This window comes from Macrosteles quadrilineatus, unplaced genomic scaffold (genome assembly GCF_028750875.1).
Source record: "Macrosteles quadrilineatus isolate MER2022 unplaced genomic scaffold, UCM_ALF_1.0 Scaffold_4__1_contigs__length_99947679, whole genome shotgun sequence".
Lineage (NCBI taxonomy): Eukaryota > Metazoa > Arthropoda > Insecta > Hemiptera > Cicadellidae > Macrosteles > Macrosteles quadrilineatus.
This window is the reverse complement of record NW_026542597.1, coordinates 32,315,957-32,340,172: the sequence shown is the minus strand read 5'-3', so window position 1 is coordinate 32,340,172 and position 24,216 is coordinate 32,315,957.

The following is a 24,216-nucleotide window of genomic DNA, read 5'->3' as shown; positions in this document are numbered from 1 at the left end:
CTATCTGACGGCGTTATGAGAATCCAGACAAGGCCAACTTTTATTACAAGTTTATTAATTAGAGGTCTGAGATCTTTTCCACAAAGGCGATAAAGAGTTTTGTTAAGGCGTTTTCGTAATTAAGATAAAGCTCATGGAATTACAACCAATGTGAAAGAATATACTTTTGCTAAACAAAACCACCAATAATTATTTCAAATTGACTGTACTAAAAAGTCGTAAAAGATATGACAATATTATTAATACTCTGATGTTACCCTAAATGTTATTTTTCTTAATTGATGACTGTTAATTTTTGGATGAAAATGCAAAGCTAAAAAGCTTATACGGTATGTCGATCATTTTGAAAGTGTCAGGCAAAATCATGGCATGATAACTAGCTATTGTAATGAGAAAAATACAGGCATTTAATTATTTAACTGAGCAAACTTTAAGTCTTATTTAGAGTACACAACCTACGTTATGCTCTATTTGAGCTGTTGGTTTTATTTTTAATATTTCTCACCTCAGGTGATTTTTAGTACATATTCACAATCTCCATGATTATTAAATCATCTAAAAATTACCCATGATTTAAAAGGAATCATGTATGAAATAATCTTACCGTATGTATACTCATATTTTTTCAACTTATATATTTATTTTAACCATAAATATTCCAGTGTTTGAGAGTATAGTTTTATCATATCTCAGATTGTAGTTTAAGTTCAATAATTGTCGTCTGTTTATAGGCTCAACCGTTGAAAATGCTATATAAATTTATGTTTTTTTTTTATGTGCACATAGTTTATGTGATTTTAAATTTACACTGTAAATTTATATTTAAATTAGATTTATGTAATCTAAAAATTTATGGTTGCATAGTTTCAAAACTGATTAAGCTACATAAAATATTGAAAAAATGTCTTGTTTATGATTTACCTCTACATTCCGAAGAACAACTGTCAGAGGTAGCTGTATAAAATAACATTGTGATCAATGGGGTTCACCTTATAGTTTTGTCTGGTTGTAAATAGAGTATTGGTATGTGTAACTTTATTGAAACACATTTTTTTAAATACCTTTGATGCGTATTCACCTCTTGGTAAATATAAAGTCTAATTTTGTGGTAGTTGTTGCCTAATTTACTTACTTACAAAAACAACAGTGTTGTTGTTGTTGTTTAACAAATCAATAGTGTTATGTTTAAATAGTAAAGGATCGGTACTTTCCTGTTAAAGGGAACATTCATTATTATCGATGATTTATTTTCGATATATCGATATTTTTGTTTTACTTCACGATTGGTATTCCTTCTGTTTTAATATCTGCAAACGCATTTAAATTACAAATTAAGAACCAACCTTGTCTAGGCAAAAATAATAGCCTATATATTGGATTAGGACATGAAACTATTCTAAACTAACCCAACATAACTAACCAAACTTGCTGTATAGGCTAAGTTACCGTTTCAAAATTCCATTTGATAACAGAAGAGAAAAGGAATATGGGGAATAGGCTATCAAACGGATTTTTGAAATGTTACAGCAAGTTTGGTTGGTTGGGTTAGTTTAGAACAGTTTAATTTCAATATAGGCTTTTTTTATTGTTTGTTGATACTGAACAATATTTATTTACTGTATCATATATCGTACTTGTCAGCTGAAATGTTTCAATTTGTTACTATCAATATATGGGATGGAAAACAAAACTATCGATATATCTAAAAAAATCATCGATAATAATGAATGTTCCCTTTAACAGGAAAGTACCAAAGGATCCTCCAAAAAACATTGTTTACACCAGGGAAAAGAATCAAAACATTGTGGCTTCTTTGTCCTTTGAGCTGTGGGAAAGGCGTAACCTTGGGAAATAAGGTTTGAATATTTCATACAAGTTGCACTGAGAAATCATTTCTTTCAGATTTCACAAAAGAATGCAACGGAATTTCATTTTACTTCCTAACTTACTTTTGTTTTGTTTATATTTTGTTGTTATCTCGGAAGCAATATTATCATACATACGAGGATTATATTTACGAGTATAAGCACTAGAAAGTTGGCATAAATTTATTTTTTCCTGTAAAACTATAAACTTTGATTTTAATTAGAATGTAATAAAATTAAAATTTACGTTTTCGCCACCCTATGATATTTTTTGCCGTTTTACAAACGTTAATTGGAGACTAAAAGATACGTATTGCTGTCCATGCCAGCGCTGTCATCATCATTTGGGGGCCGAGCAGGTTTTTACGGCCCTAGGGCCGGAAATCAGCTGTTCGCTTATCCTATACTCTTTATATGAGCAATAATTAGCTTATTGAATACACAAGATTTATCCAGATGTATTGCAATGGACTTGTTTAATTTTCACCGATGCTTAGCAACTTTTTATAGTAATCTTTTACATTAATTTCCTCTAATGTTTCTTCGTATAACCTTTAAGCTGCAGTTGTGTTGACTGTGTAAGTGTGCATACTGTGTATTTTTTTGGAATTCTGTATGAAGTGGTGAAAAATAGCATTCGTAACTAATGAAAAAAAGTTAAAACTGATACCTGTTGATTTTAACAAGTACGTGGTTCAATCCATATAATACTCATCGTTAAATTATACTTTGTAATATATTACCATACAAGAAAACTTGTTGAGTTATAGATGATATTGAATAAACATATGATGATTGGTATGATATATTATTATTGATAAACATCACAATGCCCACAGATGCATATTACTAATCCATATTCTGTTACAATTAATTATAAGACTTATTTAACAGAGAACCAATAGGCAGAGCTCCACAACAATACATCTCTTGGTTTCAGGTTTAGTATATTTCCCTTTCAACTATTATTAAAAACAACAAAGTTCACTCAAAAGGTTATTTATTTTATTTCATCATTTAACAAATTATGAGAAGATTGCAAGCATAGCAATCAAATCAGGGAAGACAATGCTGATGTCCAATAGTGGGAGACCTATACTGCCTGAGCATGTTGTAAGAGCCGGTTGATCCCCTGCCTACAAATTGTCTACTAATACTAGGCCTGTGTAACTACATGGGACCACAGTCAATGTTAATTAACCTAACTTACCATGCAAATTGGGTCTAAAGACATTTTTAACTCTTGATAGTTTTGGTAATAATATTGAGGTGCGTACCTACTATTCACATTAAACCAAAAGGTATTATCCCTAATTAGTAGGTATTCAGGCCTAAAAATACAGTTTTTTATCGTATGAACTGTAAAGATCAATAATACAGTCTATTTGATTTCCATTCAGGTGTTTGTGTGCATTATCAACTTTAAATAAGAGATGTGTTTTAGAAAGAATGTTTGAATTTAATTCACATAAAATTTGCAACAACACGAAACAGTAGACAACAATGCATAAAATAATTGTAATGAAATAAAGGAAGAAGAGCCAGCATATGAATCTATTTTATATATCTAAAAAGTAACTCTCTAAGCTTGTAGTTTAGATTGCGTTGAACACTGTTGTACAGTAGTCAACTTAAAAAAAGTCTCTACATTCTATATTTTGTATACAAAAGAAGTTTTCGGGAACTTTTCAACTCACACATTGCCTGTTCACGTAGTATTCTCAAGCATGTGTGAAATGAAAGTCCTTTATTTAAACAGCAAACAAGGGGCGGTCCGACGCAATCCGTTTTGCCCTAGGACGCTAGGCATGAGCCTGGAATTGTTTTTCACATTACTTTAGGCTAGACTTAAACATTGGCATCATGATTTAGACAAAATCCATTGGTTATTTGGCGGGATTAGAGTCCAGGACCTCAGGGACCGATTTCCCGCGCTCTACCCCTTTACCAGCGTGCTCCCCGATAGAGTAAAAGAAATGATTGTACAGCTAATAATAAATTATTATATTTTTAAAATAATGCAAAGGGGTAAACCCATAACGCAACCCAACTGATCGCTGCTAGTTTACAAGCTAAACGAATAGGTTTTTTGTCATAGGTTTAAGCAAATTTAAGGCAAAAATATTAATAATATACTAAGTTTTTTTCAAAAATACATCGAATCATCATACATCATTGAATCCACACCTGCAAACGCCGACCTTTCGTAAATATTTTATTTATAAAATGATTGTAAAAACTGGCATGCTATCATTAAATTATTTTGTACAAAAAGATATAGATGGTTAGTAAATATAGTTAATATTATTCTATTATAATCGTGTCTAATGCACAAGTAATGCCTGTTTTTCATTTTTTTACCAAACTTTGGCCTTTTTGTTTAAGATTCAATTCTCAAAAACCAAAACAAAATCACCAATCTGATTTCATGGCAGCAAAAAACATCCCCTGGATCAATATAAAATTATTTTTATATTTTGTCAAACGAAATGGTAAAAAGAAAGTTAGTAACAAAAACAAAACTCTCTGCGTCCGACTTAGCGTCTGTGGAAATGTAAAACCTGTGGAAATAGGAAATGAATATTTCATAACAGTTACGTTACAGAGAAAACCCAACTCAGATTTCATATAAAAGAGTGAAATGCAATTTAGACGTACTTTTAATACCATCCGGCTTAATGAAAAAAATAGCGGTCGCCTTTTAATTATCTGACTATTTTATAAGTTATAATTATCATGCACTTTCCTTTTGCAGGTATGAGTACATTTTTTGGGATAATCCATTGTCATGTTATATGGGTGTTAGATTCAACCTTTGTCAAATCACAATCAAAATCATTGTTTATATTTTGTTATGTTTAATATATAATCATATTTACAATATTGGAACAATGCATGGAAAGAAGATCAATAACGTATGATAACCACTAAGACATTTAATTTCACAATTATTTTAAAATCTCTACTTCATATTAAACAAGTTCAACTAAAAATAGTTGAACATAACACTTTGGCACCGTAAACTATTTGTCAACGAGATCGTTTATCGTTCCAGCAATGAAGGATGGAAAAATTGTTTTTAAAACGATTTTGAAAAGATAGTTCCATTTAAACCACGAATAACTATCTTAGCGTGGCTACAAAAGTGTTTCAATGTAAAATTAAAAAACACAATAACTTACATATTATAAAGGGAAAGTGTAATTGTATCGGGAGAATTTCGTCTTATTACAAAACACATTATCACCCAAAGAGTAGTACATTGTTTCAGCATATTGGTTTACAGCATAAAGACAATGTTATTTCAGTCCCCCTCCCCGGTTTTAGTATACAAATGCATCACGTGCCAATTCAAATATCAAATCCTCGATATTATGACGATTTCGTATCACAGAAGATGTTTCAAGGTGACGGAAACATATTCTACGCCAGGGGTAGGTGAATGGGTGAGTTTGAATTAGTGGTATGATAGGGTGGAATTGGGTGAATGGATGGTGAAGGGGTGTTTAAAGAAAACCGCCGCAGGACAACATTGTGGTAATGCACAATCTGGGGAGATTTTACCTCAATATTTCTTGCAATGACTATTTAACCTACTTCAGAAGGTTGGGTGGATAAATATAGTTGTAATATAAAAAGGTAGGAGCTTTTCGTTTATGTTTTTTTATTTCACGACGTGGACATGGTTCGTTTCGTAAAACTGAAGAAGTAATTAAAGCTTTTTACATTCTTATTAGGTTAAAGAAATTAATGGTTTTAAATAAAGTCTATAACAAGTTTTTTGCTTCATTATTTTAAATAAAACATATTTATATATAAATAAATAAATAATTGTCAGAACTTGGTGTTTCAATAATAATATTATGTGAAAAATTCTAAGATGAACACAATATATACGTTGGCTTACCATTGAAGTCAAAGGGCAATTTTAACAAATTGGTATTGGTGATATGACGAATTATAATCCTAAAATATAGGTATTTATATTCGCTAGACAAATTTGGCTTGGTGGAAGGACTCATTAAAATGTCTGTATTTTTGCATCTAGTAAGATTAATTTATACAGTCAAACAAATTAAAACAAATATGTTTGCCTTTTAAAGAACATGTTTTATAATTTTAAAGAAAATATATTTTATATTTAACTATTTACTAAGTTTCACACACAGCACACAACATATTCTATAACCTCACTCTACTTCAAGTATTCCTTAATTCAGTTTATGCCTCTTTTCAACAGAAAACTATTAACGCAAGGAAGATGAATTGCCCTAATTAAGTTAAAAGAAGGATTAAAAGCTGAAAGTTAAAGGTAAACTTCTTAACTTAGAAGGGCAAAGACCCTAGGCTCAAGTTACTAAGTTTGTCTTACAACTTTCAAGACAAAGGAGTTTTATTGCTCTTTTTAAATAAATTGCAATATATCTAAGAATAAATCTATTTTAATTGTATATTTTAACTGTTGTGGTTTCTTATGCTTAACAGATATCCATAATAAAGCCCATGTGTTTTTAGTTAATATCAATGCTACTATGAAACATTTTAGAATTACATTTACATTACAAATTTCAGCTTTTGTATGGGGTTGATCACCGTGTATTATATATATCCTCTATACATATACTCCGCGAGTTTCTACTCTAGGGATAGCTCATTAATAACTTAACAGCTAATAGAGGAGTTAATTTCACTTGTTCATTTTTACATGACTTGTAAATACAAACAACAAAATAAACTTCAATTTCTGTTATTTTATTTAATGAAGTAGCTTACAGGGTGGATTTTTTAACACATCCCAAATTTAAACTACTGTCAGACCAATTTTAATAACAACAAATCTTATATGTTGGTATCCCAGTTGTTCTTTATTTGATTGCCAAACAACTCAAATGTATGGTTGCATCATTTTTAGTAGGTTTAGTTATTCCCTATCATTGTACTTGGTGATTCCCCAAGTTGGAAACACGTCTAAAGTAGATAATTAGTTGTATGGCAAGGAAGGTAAAAAATTAGGTTTTCATACGGGATTCCAGTAACTAATAAATTAACCATCATTGATATGTACGAGTTTAAATAATCATCGTATATAATATATAACAACTAGTTTTTTCCCCCAACAAAATAAATATGCTTAAAAGTAGTCATTTTTACGTAAACATACCTTTTGTTAGATAAATTTTCGAATATGTTACTGTTTTAAATAAATAAAAGAGTTACGTTATGTTTGAATGGCAAAGAGGGTACGAAAGAACCCACAAGCCATTACACAATTTAAAAAGGACATGTCATTTTTTAATTCCATCTCTTCATTTTATGTACTTTAACTTGTTTTCCTTTAGGCAATGTTTTAATTAAGGAATGTATATATTTCTTACTAGGCCTACTTATTTCAAGATTAAAAACTCCTAAACATTACTTTGGTCAGATTTCTTTTTTAGAAAAACTACAATGTTTAAATAATGCAATCATTGTCATTCCACTTATGACCTAGAGACGAAAAATATGTTAATACATTTTACTTAAACATATCGTTTAATGATGGCACTATTATAATTATTTTACTAACAAAATACAAGGCGAAGTTTTAGTTAAGACAAGGCATCTACAAATAAATACAAAGCAATTTATTTAGTTTTCTTTTCTCACTCAGTAGATATAATATACGGGTTTAAAGTCACTTGGGGCACGTTTTCCCATAAGAAATAACATGGGATCATTTTTTGGCCACTAAAACCAAAAATCCTGATCTTTTGCCTAAATATCCCTATAAAATTGTCAAACCTTATTTCTTACTTATTCCCCATAAATATATTCGATATTAAGCTAAAAAAGCTATTTCTTATATTTATTGACCCTTACAAGTGTAAATGTAGAGTAGAGGCAATATGATGGTTTAACATCACTTTAGGCACGTTTTCCCCATAAGAATAACATGGTGAGCTTTTTTTGACCACTTTTTTAAAAATCCAGCTCTCGGCCTATACAAGCCTATATAAATGTTCAATACCATTGTACAACACTATTACTATTTCAAATCCATATCCATTCACATGTATATTCTCAAAATCATCAACTTGACAGTGCGAGGTTTGTACGCGAACTCGGGCGCGCTCCCGGCTCATGGCGTGCTCCTGACCTATGGTCAGGCTTCTTGCTCCTGACTCATGGTCAGTCTTCTCGTCTCTAGTGGCAAATACTGATTAAGTCTTGAGTGGGTGACCTCCCGTTGAAGTAATTTCTAATTAAAAATTTTGAAATTTATGTAAAAACTTCTTAATTTTTAGTTAAAAAATTTGAAAATTTCACAATTCCTGGTTAAAAATTTTTGAAAATTTCACAATTTCTGGTTAAAATTTTTGAAATTTTCGGAAAATCTATAAATAGAGGTGACATCAGCCCAAGTCCTCATTCCTAAACATGAAGCCGTCATGTCAACACTGCTCCGTGTCGCTCTCCACCAAAAGTAACCTGATTCGCCACTACAAGGTAATTCATCAAATGAATGTGAAACTGTGCAAGGTTTGTGATTTAATCTGTGATAATAATGTGGCTTTAAAATCACATATATTACAAAGTCACAAGACTTGTTATTTTTGTAAGAAAAATGTTGTTGGCCATTTTAGAAGACATATCAATTCTTGCAACAATTGTCCATACACAATGATAAAATTTGTTGGTGAATCAATTAGAGCTGAACTTGAAAATACTCTCAAGTCTTTTCCTCTGCCAATAAAATGGACTTTAGTTAGGAGAATTAAATTTATAAAATATTCAATGGATAAAAATGGAAAATTAGTTAATGAAAAAGAATGTATAGCGGATTTTAGAAGTCTTACTACCTTAATTATTGAGAAAAGAGATTTAAAGCCTCAAATTAAAAATGCACTTTTAAAGATTGATGCATCCATTCACAAATATCAAGCCCAAGGCAGTGGTTGGATATATGACCATACTAAGTATTGGCAGCTGCATGTTTACAAGTATAAACCCCTAACTCCAAAGTCATATATCCCCACACCAGAGAGTATTCAATCAAAACATGCAGTTCTAAATATAAGAAATTTTGACAATAAATGTTTCCTTTGGTCGATATTAGCAGCTTTATATCCAAGGAATTGTATCAATGAAAATGCTAATAGAGTCTCTAATTATGTACCCTATGAAAGTCAGTTAAATATGACAAATATAAAATATCCCGTAAAAATATCTGATATTGATAAATTTGAAACACAAAATAATATAAGTGTTAATGTATTTGGAGTTGAAGACCAGAAATGTGTATATCCATTAAGAACAACCAAACTGAATAGTAATACCCATGTAGATTTATTATTATTACAAGAAGGTCGTAAATCACATTATTGTTTAATTCGTGATTTTGATAAGTTAATGTTCCATTGTACAAAAGATAACAATAAGAAGCATTTTTGCAAGCTGTGTTTGCAACATTTTTACACCAATGATAAATTAGAACGTCATATAACATATTGTAAGAATTTTGATGCGCAAAGAGTGGAAATGTCTAAACAAGATATATTACAATTTAAAAATTATAAATATCAAATTAAAGCTCCATATGTAATTTATGCTGATTTTGAATGCTTTATAAACTCCAATATACATATTCCATCGGGTTTTGCATTTGTCGTAGTAAAAGATTCAAAAATTATTTCTGAAGAGTTGTACAGTGGTATAAATGTTATGGATGTGTTTTTCGAAAGGCTATTTGAGACTTATGATTATATTAAAAATCAAATGGCAATATACATTCCCCTAGTAATGACTCCTGAGCAAGAGGTATCTTTCCAAAACTCAACGCATTGTCATATTTGTGAAAAACCCCTATATTTTGATAGGGTGCGAGATCATTGTCATTCATCTGGCCGATACCGTGGAGCTGCCCACAATGATTGTAATTTAAACTACAAAGTAACAAAGAAAATCCCAGTATTCTTCCATAACTTGAAAAATTACGATGGACATTTAATAATGCAACACTTGGGAAAGTTTAATAAACATAAATTAAATTGTATAGCTAAAGATATGGAAAAATATATATCATTCTCTGTTGATGATTTGATATTTTTAGATTCCTATAACTTTCTGTCCCTTCCATTATACAAATTAGCTTCCAATTTAAATACATTTAGATTCATAGACAATCCACTACTACAACGTAAAGGCGTATTTCCATATGAATATATGACGGGACCAGATAAGTTCGCAGAGTCTCTACCTCCAATTGAAAAATTTTACAGTACTTTAACTAAAGAACATATCTCTTCCAACGAATACGAACATGCTAAAAATGTCTGGACCCATTTTAATATACATAATTTACAAGAATATCATGATTTATATCTTAAAACAGATGTATTGCTACTGGCTGGTGTGTTTGAGACATTTAGAGACCTGTGTTTAAAGGATTACAAACTGGACCCCGTACATATGTATTCACTTCCTGGATTAACATGGGAGGCCTGTCTTAGAATGACTGGTATAAAATTACAACTATTTCAAGATATTGACATGCATTTGTTCATAGAAAGTGCGATTAGAGGAGGAGTCAGTATGATTTCCACACGTTACGCTAAAGCCAATAATAGATATATGGGTGAACACTATGACCCCAATCAAGAGAGTGTGTATTTAATATATTTAGACTGTAACTCGCTATACTCTACAGCAATGTGTGAGCCACTGCCCGTGGATGGATTTCGTTGGACAAATGAGATAGACTACAAATACAATCAAAATTATGAGTTTGGTTACATTTTAGAAGTTGATTTAAAATATGATAAAAGCTTACATGATTTACATAATGACTATCCATTGGCACCAGAGAAAATGAATGGGAAATTAATACCAAATTTAAATGACAAAACTAAATATATTTTACATTATAAAGCATTACAAAAATATGAGGAATTGGGGTTGGTTGTTACAAAATACCATAGAATTTTAAAATTTAGACAATCAAAATGGCTTGCACCCTATATTAATTTTAATATTGAAAAACGAAAAAGTGCTAATAATGATTTCGAAAAAGACTTTTACAAATTGTTAAATAATAGTCTCTTTGGTCGAACAATTATGAATCAACGAAAGTTCCGTGACATTTATCTCAAGGATGAGTCACTATTAACAAAATATGTCACTAATCCAAGGTTTGACTGTAGCAAAAAGTTCGATAACAATTTACATGCTATACATTTAAATAAATTAGTTGTAAAGTTTAATAAACCTATATATTTAGGAATGACAATTTTGGATATAAGTAAAGTAATAATGTATGATTTCCACTATAATTATATGTCAAAATTTAAGAACAAAAGATTTCTTATGACAGATACAGATTCTTTAATGTATTCTATAGTTACTCAGGACTTTTACAAGGAAATAGAATGTGACTTGCACTTTTTTGATACCTCTGGATATAGTAAAGACCATTTCTTATACTCTGATAAAAATAAAAAAGTCACTGGCAAGTTTAAAGACGAATTAGATGGTCATATTATGTATGAATATTGTGGTTTAAGACCAAAGTTATATTCTTATATTCCTCTTAAATGGTTATATGAAGAAGACAAGCAAGCTTTAGAGGTGAAGAAAGCTAAAGGAGCTGATGGTGCTACAGTTAAACATCTCCTTAGACATCAACATTATTTGAACTGTCTTGCATCTGGGCAAGATTACTATGAGAATGTGACAAGAATTAAATCTACAAATCATCATCTTCAAACCTTGACCATGAACAAGAAAGTACTATCCTTTGACGATGACAAGAGGTTTATTCTTGAAGATGGCATTAATACTCTTGCGCTTGGTCATTATAAAATTGATCAAACATGAATTGTATGTGTAGATATAAAATAAATGCAAATGTTAAAAAACTCCAGTCTTTTATTTATTTACCCTTACCATCCTCTTGATAGAATTGGTCAAACATAAATCTATATTTACCATTATTCTTTGACCTTTCTTTGTCTATTACGAAAAAGCCATATTTAGTTTTATCCCAACATTGATGACAGAGATTTTTAAATTGGTCAAATGAAAAGTCATTACCAACATGATTGTGATATACATGTTTTAAATTTAAATCATCTTGTTTGAATAATATTAGGAAATTTACATTATCACGTAAATGTTTGTGTACTTTGCTGTAAGATTGACACAAGTAAAAACAGTTAATATTTTTATGTCAACCCATTGAGAAAAATTGTGTAATATTTGGACTATTTATGTCATCAAATACAACAACTGACTGTGATTTTACATCATTTGGTGTGATTTCACAGTCAGTAAACGTGTGTAATTTCACTTCATCACACAAACTAAATATGTCAATTATTTTTTTATATTTTTCTTGTTCTAAAGATTTAGATATTAAATATAAGTTTGTAAATTTTAATCCTTCCTTTCTTACAATTAAGTTATAAATTACAACCGTCTTCCCACTTCCACTTGGACCACAAAGAACACATCGAATATTGGTAGGAAATAGACCCAACTTCTTTGGTATATTTTCCTTAGTATGTACTATTTTAAATTTGTGTTTTTGTTGAATAAAAGACATTTTTTATATAATAAAAATGGTAAAAAATGTCAATAAGAAAACATGTAAAAAGGGCAAAGGTTTATTCCTAAAGCCATACAGGGGTCGAGGGTTATTGAATACTCTTATAAATAACCTTCCATTCCCACTTCACATACCATCATATCGGTACTGTGGACCTGGAACGAATATACGTGAGAATCTAGCTAAAAATGTACCTCCAAAAAATAAACTAGACTCTTATTGTAAAGAGCATGACATATTCTACATGAATAATCCCGATACCGCTTCTCGGAACAAAGCAGACATGAGATTAGCAGACTTAGCTTGGACTAGAGTTACGGCCAATGATGCAAATCTCGCTGAAAAAGCTGCTGCTTATGCCGTAACAAATTTGATGAAGGCAAAAGCAAAAATGGGAATGGGATTAAAATTTAATAAAAAAGATGGACAACTACCAGCTGTTAGAGGCCGCAAAAGACGTGCCTCACTTCAGGGGGGTGTACCTAAAAAACGAGCTAAAAAATCTAAAACCAAGAGTAAAAGAGTGCGGAATAGTTAATTTAGACAGTTCATCTGGCACACATTGGACAGCATATCGTAAAAATAAAGATATTGTAATTTATTTTGACCCATTTGGAATCCAACCTCCAAAAGAAGTAATTAAATATTTTGAGGGATATAAAATATTCTATACAACTGATCAAATACAAGATTTAAATAGTTCTATTTGTGGAATTTTATGTTTATCATTCATAAAAATTTTTTGTTTATAAAAATGGATTCATTTACTATAACATTTTCGGGTACAGAGTCAGAGCTAAAGTCAGTGTTCTTTCCTCCCATAGAATTAAATGATGATTATGTAATTGGATTAGTAGATTTTCAAAGTTATAATTCTATATTTAATGTTAAAAAACCTCTAAATACTTTAACATATTACAAAGTAGAGAAAATGACATTACCAAAAGGAGAGATCTCTGTCGATGATTTAAACCAGTTATTAAATGGTAAACTTAAAGTTATAATAGATAAAAATGGAGAAGCATTAATTAATACCAAATCCAAACTTTTGTTTAAAGGGCTTATTCCAAAATTAAATCAACTTAAGGGCAACAAATTAACCATTAGAGAAGGTGATGATGTTTTCTATTATGACCACAATGCTCCAGTTACAATAGAAATTTCTGAAGGAACATATGAGGTGGTTGAGCTTGCAAAGGAAATTCAAAAGCAAATCCCAGACTTTTTCCTTACAGCTAATAATAAAACTATGAAAGCGACACTACTTTCTAGCCAAGTGTTTGATTTTACAAAAACATGTTTAGGGTCTGTTTTATTGGGATTTAAAGGTGTATCTACTCCTGGTGTTCAGTTTGAATCTACAAATAAAATAAACATTAATAATGTAAATGTGATTAGAGTAAAATGTAATATTGCAAACGGGTCCTATTTAAACGGAAACAAATCACACACCATACATAGCTTTTATCCAGAAGCTCCTCCTGGCTACAAAATTATCGAAGTTCCAAGAAATATTATATATTTTCCTGTAAATAAGAGAAGTTTAGATGTTGTCAGTATTACATTTGCCGATCAACACGACAAGGCAATTGACTTTAACGGAGAAGAAACTACAATTACTTGTCATATAAAAAAGATATGAGAATTTATAAGAATTTATCTATAAGTGTACAAAATGCTAGGTTCCTAAAATCAATAGGACTAAAGTTAAAATTTTCTATTAATAAAAATGGAAGATTTTCTAGACGTTACAGGGAAATCCCAATTCGACGATAGTGTGGTTAAAATTACAAATCACTCCTATGTTCCCCACAATACTTTAGCAATAAATAATTCTGATGAAATTCGAATATGTATTAATAATCAAGATTTGCTAACTCTACCATGTAGGAGTTATCTGTATATTAAGGGAGAAATTGAAAATCATGATAAAGGTCATTTTATAAATAATGCATTTGCGTTCTTATTTGATGAAATTAGATACGAAGTTGCAGGTAAATAAATAGACATTGTAAGAAACCCAGGAATTTCTAGTCTTATGAAAATATTGAGCTCTTACAATAAAACTACTAAATTGTCAAATGTAGCATTTGATTCTGACACGAATTTAAAAGAGTTCCATAAAGGTGGCAAGTTTAGTACTTGTTTGCCATTAGAGATGTTGATGGGTGTATTTGAGGATTTTAATAAGGTATTAGTAAATGTCAAACAAGAATTGGTGTTGAAAAGATCCAAAAATGATTTGAATTGTATATTAACAACCACTAGTGCTCCAGCCAGTGGCACTGCTGATACGATTCCCAAAATTACACTTAACTCAATTCAATGGGTAATGCCACACGTGATACCATCAGATGGAGAGAAGTTACAATTACAAAAGATGTTATTGCAAAATAAAAATTTGCAAATTGCATTTAGAAGTTTAGAGCTGCATGAACTTCCATCATATCCCAATACCACAAGACATACATGGTCAGTAAAGACATCTTCAAGTTTAGAGAAGCCTAGGTATATTATATTTGGTTTCCAAACAGCTAGGGATAATAGTGCACGAAAAAGAACTGATGAATTTGATCACTGTAAATTAAAAAATCTCAAAGTATTTCTAAACTCTGAATATTATCCTTATAGTGATTTAAATCTCGACTTTGAAAATGGAGATGTCTCTAAAGCTTATGAGATGTTTATGAGGTTTAGAGAGACTTACTATAATACTATCCCAGATCCTATGATTAGTAGGGCTGAGTTTATGAAGAAATATCCACTAATTGTAATAGACTGTTCTAGACAGAACGAAACAGTGAAGGAAGGAATTGTTGATATTAAATTAGAGATTGAAACTGCAGAAAATGTGCCAGCAAATACATCTGCATATTGTTTGATAATACATGATAAAGTGTTTGAGTACAATCCTTTGTCAAATGAGATAAATAAAATGTAAATAAAAGATGAAAAACATTCAACAAGAATTGGTTGACTCTGCAAATCAAATACGAGAGAAATATAGAGCTTTAAAACGTGGCAAGTTCCTAGAGGCTGAAGAGAGGTTCCAAACATTCCAACCTTTAATAGAGCCATTACAAGAATTAAAAAAAATCACAGCTATTGGCAAAACAGAGAGGCCTCAAATGGAGATACTCCCAATGACTCCATCTAGAATATCAATGATACCAAGATTACAACCATTACAACCATTACAGCAATCCACTCCACAGAAATTAGATTTTGGTCTTTTAGCATCAGAGTATTTAGGAAATTACCTCAGTAAAAGTAGTATGACAGACACTACATATGGTATTAGACGAGAAGCAAATAAATTTTTTATTGGAAATAAGGAAGTTGATATTGCCAATGATGATGTCACAGTTGCAAATAAAACCTACAAGGGGACAAAAGGCTTGTGGCAGTTGTTAACTTTAAAAGAACCTGAGGATTATACTCAGGTTGATTTGCAAAATTATAAAGAGATTTTGGAAGCCACAAATGGACATTTAAAGAGTTACAAAGATGGTGCACCAATTTCAAGTAATAGACATACTAAATATCTTAATATAATTAAACCTCTTTTTAAATCTGTTGGTGAAGGTTTGAGACAAGTGACTGGTAATAAAATAGACTATATTTATTGGGATGATCCTAATGAGCTTGTAGATAGGTTAAGACTTCTTTGGCTAAGTCGCCAAGCCGGTAACTCAGGAGTGGATAATGAAATAGATTCCATTATTGAGGAATTAAGAGAAAGTGGAATTATTTATTAAATAAAAATATGTTTATAGATAAATTTTATCGTTTATATAATCCATATAATAAGCCTACAGAACCCAGGGCTAGTCATGAACCTACTTTAAATTTAAAAGACGATAGTTGGAATTGTTTAAACCGTAAAATTGGTAATGTTAAAGATGGGGAGTTTGTAGATGATGTATCAACTTTGGGTCAGACATTAACTAGAAAAGGTGATGTATTTTTACAAGGTAAAACTAAATATGAGTTTTTAGAATCTAAGAATAAAAATTGGAATGATAAAAAACGGAAAATTACTAATGTGGAAAAGGGTGAAAGTTTAGATGATGTGCCCACTTTACAACAGACTTTAATACGAACAGATGGTGGTACATTTGTACAAGACAATAAAAATTATGAATTTTTAGAATCAGAGAATGGTGTTTGGAATGCTAAGAAACGGAAAATTACTAATGTAGAAAAGGGTGAAAGTTTAAATGATGTGCCCACTTTACAACAGACTTTAATACGAAAAGAAGATGGTAATTTTGTACAAGACGATAATAATTATGAATTTTTAGAATCAGAGAATGGTGTTTGGAATGCTAAGAAACAGAAACTTAGCAATTTGATAGAAGGTACAGATAGTAAGGATGCTGTGAATGTTTCACAAGTTCCAAAAATGGAAGCAGGCTATTGGGATTTTAATAATAAAAGGTTAGTACGTGTTAAACCTGCCGTTGATGACACTGACTGTGTTACAAAAGAACAGACTATAACTTTTGATAAAAAAGAAAAATGTTGGGATGCCAAAAAACAATATATAAGAAATCTGCCAATGGGGGAATATTTAGATGATATTTGTTTAATGTCACAAGCTATGTATTATGATGGATCAAAATTTGTATACGGAGGAAGAAAATTTAATTTGATGGAATACAATCCTGATTTATTAGTTGCCGACCCTACATCTTTGAGCGGATTTAAGTATATAGATAATAGACCATATATACCAGAAAACTATGTATTTAAAAGAATGGAAGATAATCTATTGATTGGGGCTAATGGTAATATATTTACAGTACAAGGAAAGAGTGATGTTATAAAAAATGAATGAAATTGCATACGAACTTCATAAGCCTGCAAGAAAGAATTTCATTAGAAGGTCTTTTAAAGTAATAGGTATAAACGAAACTGTACAAATAGATTTAATTGATATGCAAAACTATGCTAGAGAAAATTCTGGCAATAAATATATTTTAACTTTAATAGATATATTTTCTAAAAAAGCTTATGCTGCTCCGCTAAAGAATAAGACGGGTTTGGTGGTTACAGAAGCCATTAAAACCATTCTACCAAAGGGGGTTAAAAACATTCAATCTGACAATGGAAAAGAAATTTTTAATCAATATTTTAGTAAACTAATGAAACAATTAAATATTAATCACTATCACACATTTTCTACAACTAAGGCTGCAATTGTGGAGAGGTTTCAGAGAACTTTAAAGAATTGGTTATATAGGGAATTTAGTGCTCAGGGAAGTTATAAATGGTTGGATTTACTTCCAAAGTTAATTCGAAAATATAATAATAAGGTGCATAGATCTATAGGAATGAAGCCTAACCAAGTGAGTATTAAGAATAGTAAATATGTGCATGAGAGGTTGACTTCTAAAGTAGTGCAAGTTAAAAAGCCAAGATATAAGGTAGGTGATAGTGTGAGAATTTCCAAGTATAAACATGTTTTTAGTAAAGGATATACCTCGAATTGGACAGGTGAGCTATTTACAATAGCAGAAGTTAAGAATACAAAGCCTGTGACTTATATCTTGAAAGATGAAAATGGTAATATAATCAGGGGAGGCTTCTATACAGAGGAATTGTTAAAGACCAAATATAAAGACATGTATTTGATAGAAAAGGTTATTAGGAGAAATGGTGATTTATTATATGTCAAATGGCTTGGGTTCCCAAGTAGCCAGAATTCATGGATTTCCACTAAGGATGTCCAAGAGAGCGCGCCATGAGCCGGGAGCGCGCCCGAGTTCGCGTACAAACCTCGCACTGTCAAGTTGATGATTTTGAGAATATACATGTGAATGGATATGGATTTGAAATAGTAATAGTGTTGTACAATGGTATTGAACATTTATATAGGCTTGTATAGGCCGAGAGCTGGATTTTTAAAAAAGTGGTCAAAAAAAGCTCACCATGTTATTCTTATGGGGAAAACGTGCCTAAAGTGATGTTAAACCATCATATTGCCTCTACTCTACATTTACACTTGTAAGGGTCAATAAATATAAGAAATAGCTTTTTTAGCTTAATATCGAATATATTTATGGGGAATAAGTAAAAAATAAGGTTTGACAATTTTATAGGGATATTTAGGCAAAAGATCAGGATTTTTGGTTTTAGTGGCCAAAAAATGATCCCATGTTATTTCTTATGGGAAAACGTGCCCCAAGTGACTTTAAACCCGTATATTATATCTACTTCACTCCAAGACTCGAATAAGTAATATTTGTATCCTTTTTTCCCAGAAAGTCTTTCACAAATTTATTGCATTTCGCTTGGCTTTGTTGGTTGTTATCGCTTGGTAAAATGCCCTTAATGTGTAATTGTACACCATTAACTTATATTCGGGCATTAAATACATTAAATTGATTTTGTTGTAAAAAACCAGCTAGGCCTATGTGTTTCTCCAAAAATTGTTTTACATTAAATGTTTACTTGTAAGTAGTTTCCAAGCAATATTTTAATAAACACAAACAAGCAAAGCATGACTAAAGTACGCCAAGCCCTCGAGACTGTACGTTTAATGAATTCGGTATTTCTTTACAAGATATATTAAAAGCAAACTATGTTAGGAAGACTTAATTTATAAGTGAGTAAAACGTCCAGCTTAGCCCATTACACACTACCCTGTTATGAGTTAAAATTATATCTTTGAAATATTAAAATATTAAGTCATAATACAGTAAACTTTTCATTTATTATAAAGTTTAGCGATATCTAAAGCAACGTGTAATTTATATCGTTTAAAAGAAAATACCAAGACTTTGCAAATCTGAAATATTTTTTCTGCAGTTTTTATTATTATTTGTGACTTTTTGACATTAGAAAGAAGAATTTGACATCACAGAAAAAGGCTATATAACAAACAATATTAGGAAATAACATTTATATGTAAATCATTTTGGAAGACTTATAAAACATTGAAAAATAAATGCTTCTTCCGTTGATCAGTCCATCTTCGGTCTTCAGTTAAGAGATACAATTGCAGGAAAATCTGTAACAATATTGACATAAAATAAATGCAAAAAATACCCATAGATTAATACTTTTAAAATTGTCTTCCTCTTCCAACACCTTTTAAATTTAGAATTCACGCATGGTTAGAAAATTACACAATATAATCATAGAGTTAGTTTATCCAATAGCATTACGTATTTATATTAGTCAGCATGTTTTTTTATAAGGCTAAGTGGACGTTTGATGTTGTTTAAAACATCAGAAAACTGCTTAACAGGTTTGAACAATGCTCCCCTATAATGCTGTCATTATACTCTAATACAACAGCCATTCAACAATTGCTGGAGCAGCTTATCCATCCTATTGTTGATACTGTCAAATAATTGCTTACAGCTATTGCAAAATAAATTAATCTATGAATTATAATTAAACTCCATCAACTCAATCGTACAGAGGGAATTATTACAAAACTAAGATTGTGTTTGTTGATTATTAAGTCCCTGAATATAAAAAAAAAAACACTAAGTGTTCTGTAAACCAACTTTTAACATCTTGTAACAACTTTTGTGTATTGTTTTTTCTTATTTATTTGTAATTTACTACAATTAATTGTAGTAAAGAAACCACTTGCCCATATTGAACATAAACATATTATATTTACTCCTGCAATGGATAACCTACAGATAGTAAAGTACCGTTCTACTGATTGTACTTTAACACAAATATCTTTGCCGGGTTGTTTTCCTAACAATGAAAATGAAATGTCTATATAGTTACTGTAATAAAAACTGATCCGCTTGAAAATTGTCATCCAGTAAATATCGTTAGTATAAAAATATAAGCATTATTAGTTGTTAGCAAGTGTACTAAGGTATACTAGTTAGTAATGTCTAAGATTTATAACTTTTTTATTTAGAGAAGTTTTAAATATTAGCAAAACGTTTGTACACTTTCTAAACATTTAGGAGTAATGGAAGTTTTACTTTAGGTACTATGAAGAAAGTACTGAACTAGACAGAATGAAAACATGAGGTTAGGTAGACAGATTGCGTAATTTTCTATAAGTGATGTTCTCTACAACTTAAGCATTACAGCTGTCTACTCGGGCACTTAAGTGGGTTCTAAATTGAGTAGGTTGAAAAAAAAACCATTTAAGTGTCTATTACCAGTGGCTTGTCTAAATAACTAAATGAACTCATTTGATATAAAATACGGTATTTTATATCCTACTATTATAATATACATAAAAGATTATATAATAAATTAATCCAAATAATATTCATTTAAAGGATAACGGATTCATTCAATGTCTTACATTTAATTTCAAAGTGTTTTAAATTGGACAAAATAAAAACAAGATTTTCTTTTAGTAAGCTATCGTCCGGAGAAAAGCAGGAAATTGCTTGTTTCGCCTCAACCCAACCAGAAAACAAGAATTTTCCCCCAACGAAAAACTATTGTTAAGAACGGAATGTACAAGAACAGGGTTTGAATTCGTTATAAGGTAAAGTATTGGATTTCTATAATTTTGAGTATGTTTGTTTGAGTTTTTAGCAATAAACTGTTGTATTGGTTTATTATATTTAATGTTTTTTTATACAAACACTTTCCAACAATCTGTAGTTCCAATAAAATATATATTTTTGAAATAATATTCAAAAGATTATTTATTTTAACAAACAAAAAGTAAATGATAAGCAACGTTAACAGGAGAAACAAAATATTAAAGGATTATTCAAGATATATTATAAAAAAGCAAAACTTTAGACCAGTTATAATAACAAAAATAACCTTAACCAAAGAGTTTAGATATGAAAAACCTAAAATTTCGTTACAAAAAAGGTAACGCCGATGCAACAAAGCGATGAAATGCATGTTCCATTAGCACACAGACATGGTAAAGGCTATTAAATCGTTATATGCGCCCATTCACTCCTAGTTCTATTGGAGTTCCATTGGTCCATGCACTTTTGGCTATCGAATCAGTGCAATTTTTTATTTATTACCTTTAGGGATAACAAATACACTACCATGTGATATTTTTAAAAGTCTTAAAACTTTGATTCAAGTGTTTTCGTCATTATGTATATGTATGATTCTGTTAATACGCATACTATTTGTACTTTTAGGTATTTCGGCATCGGATCGCGCAAACCGTGGATAATAAGTGTTTACGCTATAAGTGTCTGAATACAGTGACAAGTTTTCGAGCTGAATTTGACGATTTCCATTAATCGACGCGGAGAAAGCTGCAAAGGGATGCCAGTTTATTGCTCTTCAAGACCACTGCCTTTGTCCTGCGTCGACTCTGGACGAGGTCTCCAAACAATAGCTGGGGACCTGCCGGCCACCCGCGCTAATGAAGCGTAAATTGAACTTCACTCTATCAAATTATCTCGTAAAAGTAAGCGTAATTTGTAATTTGTTGTAAGAGATTTGTTAATTTCATGAACAAGTAGTCCAAACACGACGGAGTTATATCAATCAGTTATTTTTAACATTCGCAATGTGCTTTGTTTTAAATTCTAAAGAATATTCCACGGTATTAAACCAAACCAACACAAATAAATTATTAAATAGTCGGATTGGCATAAAGTTTAACTGTAAGGGATCATAATCGTTAATAAATCGGATGTTAAAGTTAGTAGGCTACCTACAGTTTAGTACTAGCATAGATAAATCAATGGTACTAGCCTAGTCATAGGAGACTGTTTCGAAGATGTCACAGAAAATAAAACCAAGATGCAGTTTGTTCTATTGAATCACTTAAATTATTTATGAAAACATCTTCCCTCCTCCTTCGCTCCCTTGTCTTCCTTTTCCGCTTCCTGAACAGATTGTTTTGTGCATCTTCAATACCAATTTCAATATGCTTACAAACTTGGAATGTGTCACTCTTCTATTGACTACAACGTTATTTGATTTAGTAAAATAATAAATATTCACATTCATGTACTTCCATGGTAGATTGTAAGGGTTTGTTAAGGGACGTATTTGATTTTCAAATTTTGTAGTTACATATCACATTAATAAATAAGTGAATCTTTCCGACTATATCTAAAAAATATAAATATGGAACAAAATTTCCATAAAATGTTTAATAAACTCGAATAAACCGATTCTCAACGGATTTAAGTATCTACAGAAATGAGGTTAGGGTTAGAAGAGACTTTTTCAAGTAGCAATCCTGGATTTATATAGATCAACTTATCAACTTGTAACTTTATCAATAATTCTATTGGTGGAGGTAAAGTGTGGCTTCCAGGATTCAAAATAGCAGTAAATATATAATAACATCATGATAGTAAACGAATTAAAAAATAACCTCTGTAAATTGGACATTTTATATTATTACTAAACAACAATATACAATGTTTTGCCCTGATTTTGATTTATAGTTTTAAACAAACACAAAATTTTAAACTTATATTTTTTGTAATATTAACATTGCCACAAGTAAATCATCTCACTACATTATTAAATTTCAACCATCATTAAGGTGCAAATAACATTTATATGACTTGAACCGAGACATATTACAAGCCTATTTGTATTTTAAAAAATTGTTTCATGAAGAACGTGTTTATAGTGGTATTTTATTAAGGAACTACAGTTGATATTGTCAAAGATAAAATTACTAGTGCCATTTTAAAGTAACTGTATTTACTATGTTTCATTATACAGATCGTTGGTTATTGTATAATCATGGGTAACGGAGATAATATAAACACAATTCCTAAGTGCATTGAAATCTACACTATTGTTTATGATTCTATTTCTTTATGTAATAAATATTTTTGTCATATATTGTATATACCATGTAACAGAATGTTTTCTAGTTTCTAGTTATTTTATTTAGTTACTTTATTTCTAGTTTCTTAGATTTAAGATTTTTGTCTACTTTTGATATACAGTTTAGTTCAAAGTTGATTAATTAATTAAAAAAAAAGGCAAATTAGGCAGTCAATACATACAAATTGGATTAATTGTGTGTTTATTTTTTTTTATTTTCAGGTCAGTATTATTTTAATCATTTTAATCAATAGTATAACATAATTCCATACGTAAAAAGGTTTGTTTTGAATTGAAATAATTCTCTATTTAATTTGTAGCATCGATTAGGCCTATTTAATTTTAATTTTCAAATAATGCGGTTTCATACCAGGTGATAATGGAGAATCCTTGCGTCGAAAGACGCCCAGTGTAAAAGTAAATAAAATAAAATATCTTAAAAGAAAGGAAAGAATTTATGAGTCGTGGGACGAATGTCAAATCTTGAACCAGCTCGGAGATATTGACAAACAGTTTTGGCGACCCTACTAACTTTGCATATTCCAGAATTCTTTAGGAACACGCAAACCTTCTGAAGAATACAATCTAAAGTACTTCAATTTCTTCGTGAAGTGGGGGTATGTGAAGGACCTTCCTTTTGATGGATGGGTATTTAGTATGAAAAAACCTTAGTCATATTTAATCAATTTAGGAAACCTGATATAATGCTTGTACAGATAATAAATGTAGTTAAATCGGTTCACCGGCTTAGTTACTGCTGGCAATTACTGATTTATGTTGAATACTACAAATGGTGTGGCTGAACTAAGTAACAAAATATTTTTTGTACATTATATGTCCTTTTATACTACATCAATTGTTATATAACTAACAATAAGGAGAATAAATCAAAATAAAATGTTAGCTTACTTTGTTATAGGTTAATTCAACTATGCTGTATGTAAATACATTACAGCTGGGATACATAGGCTAGAACATACCTTGCCTCCCTGTAGATAG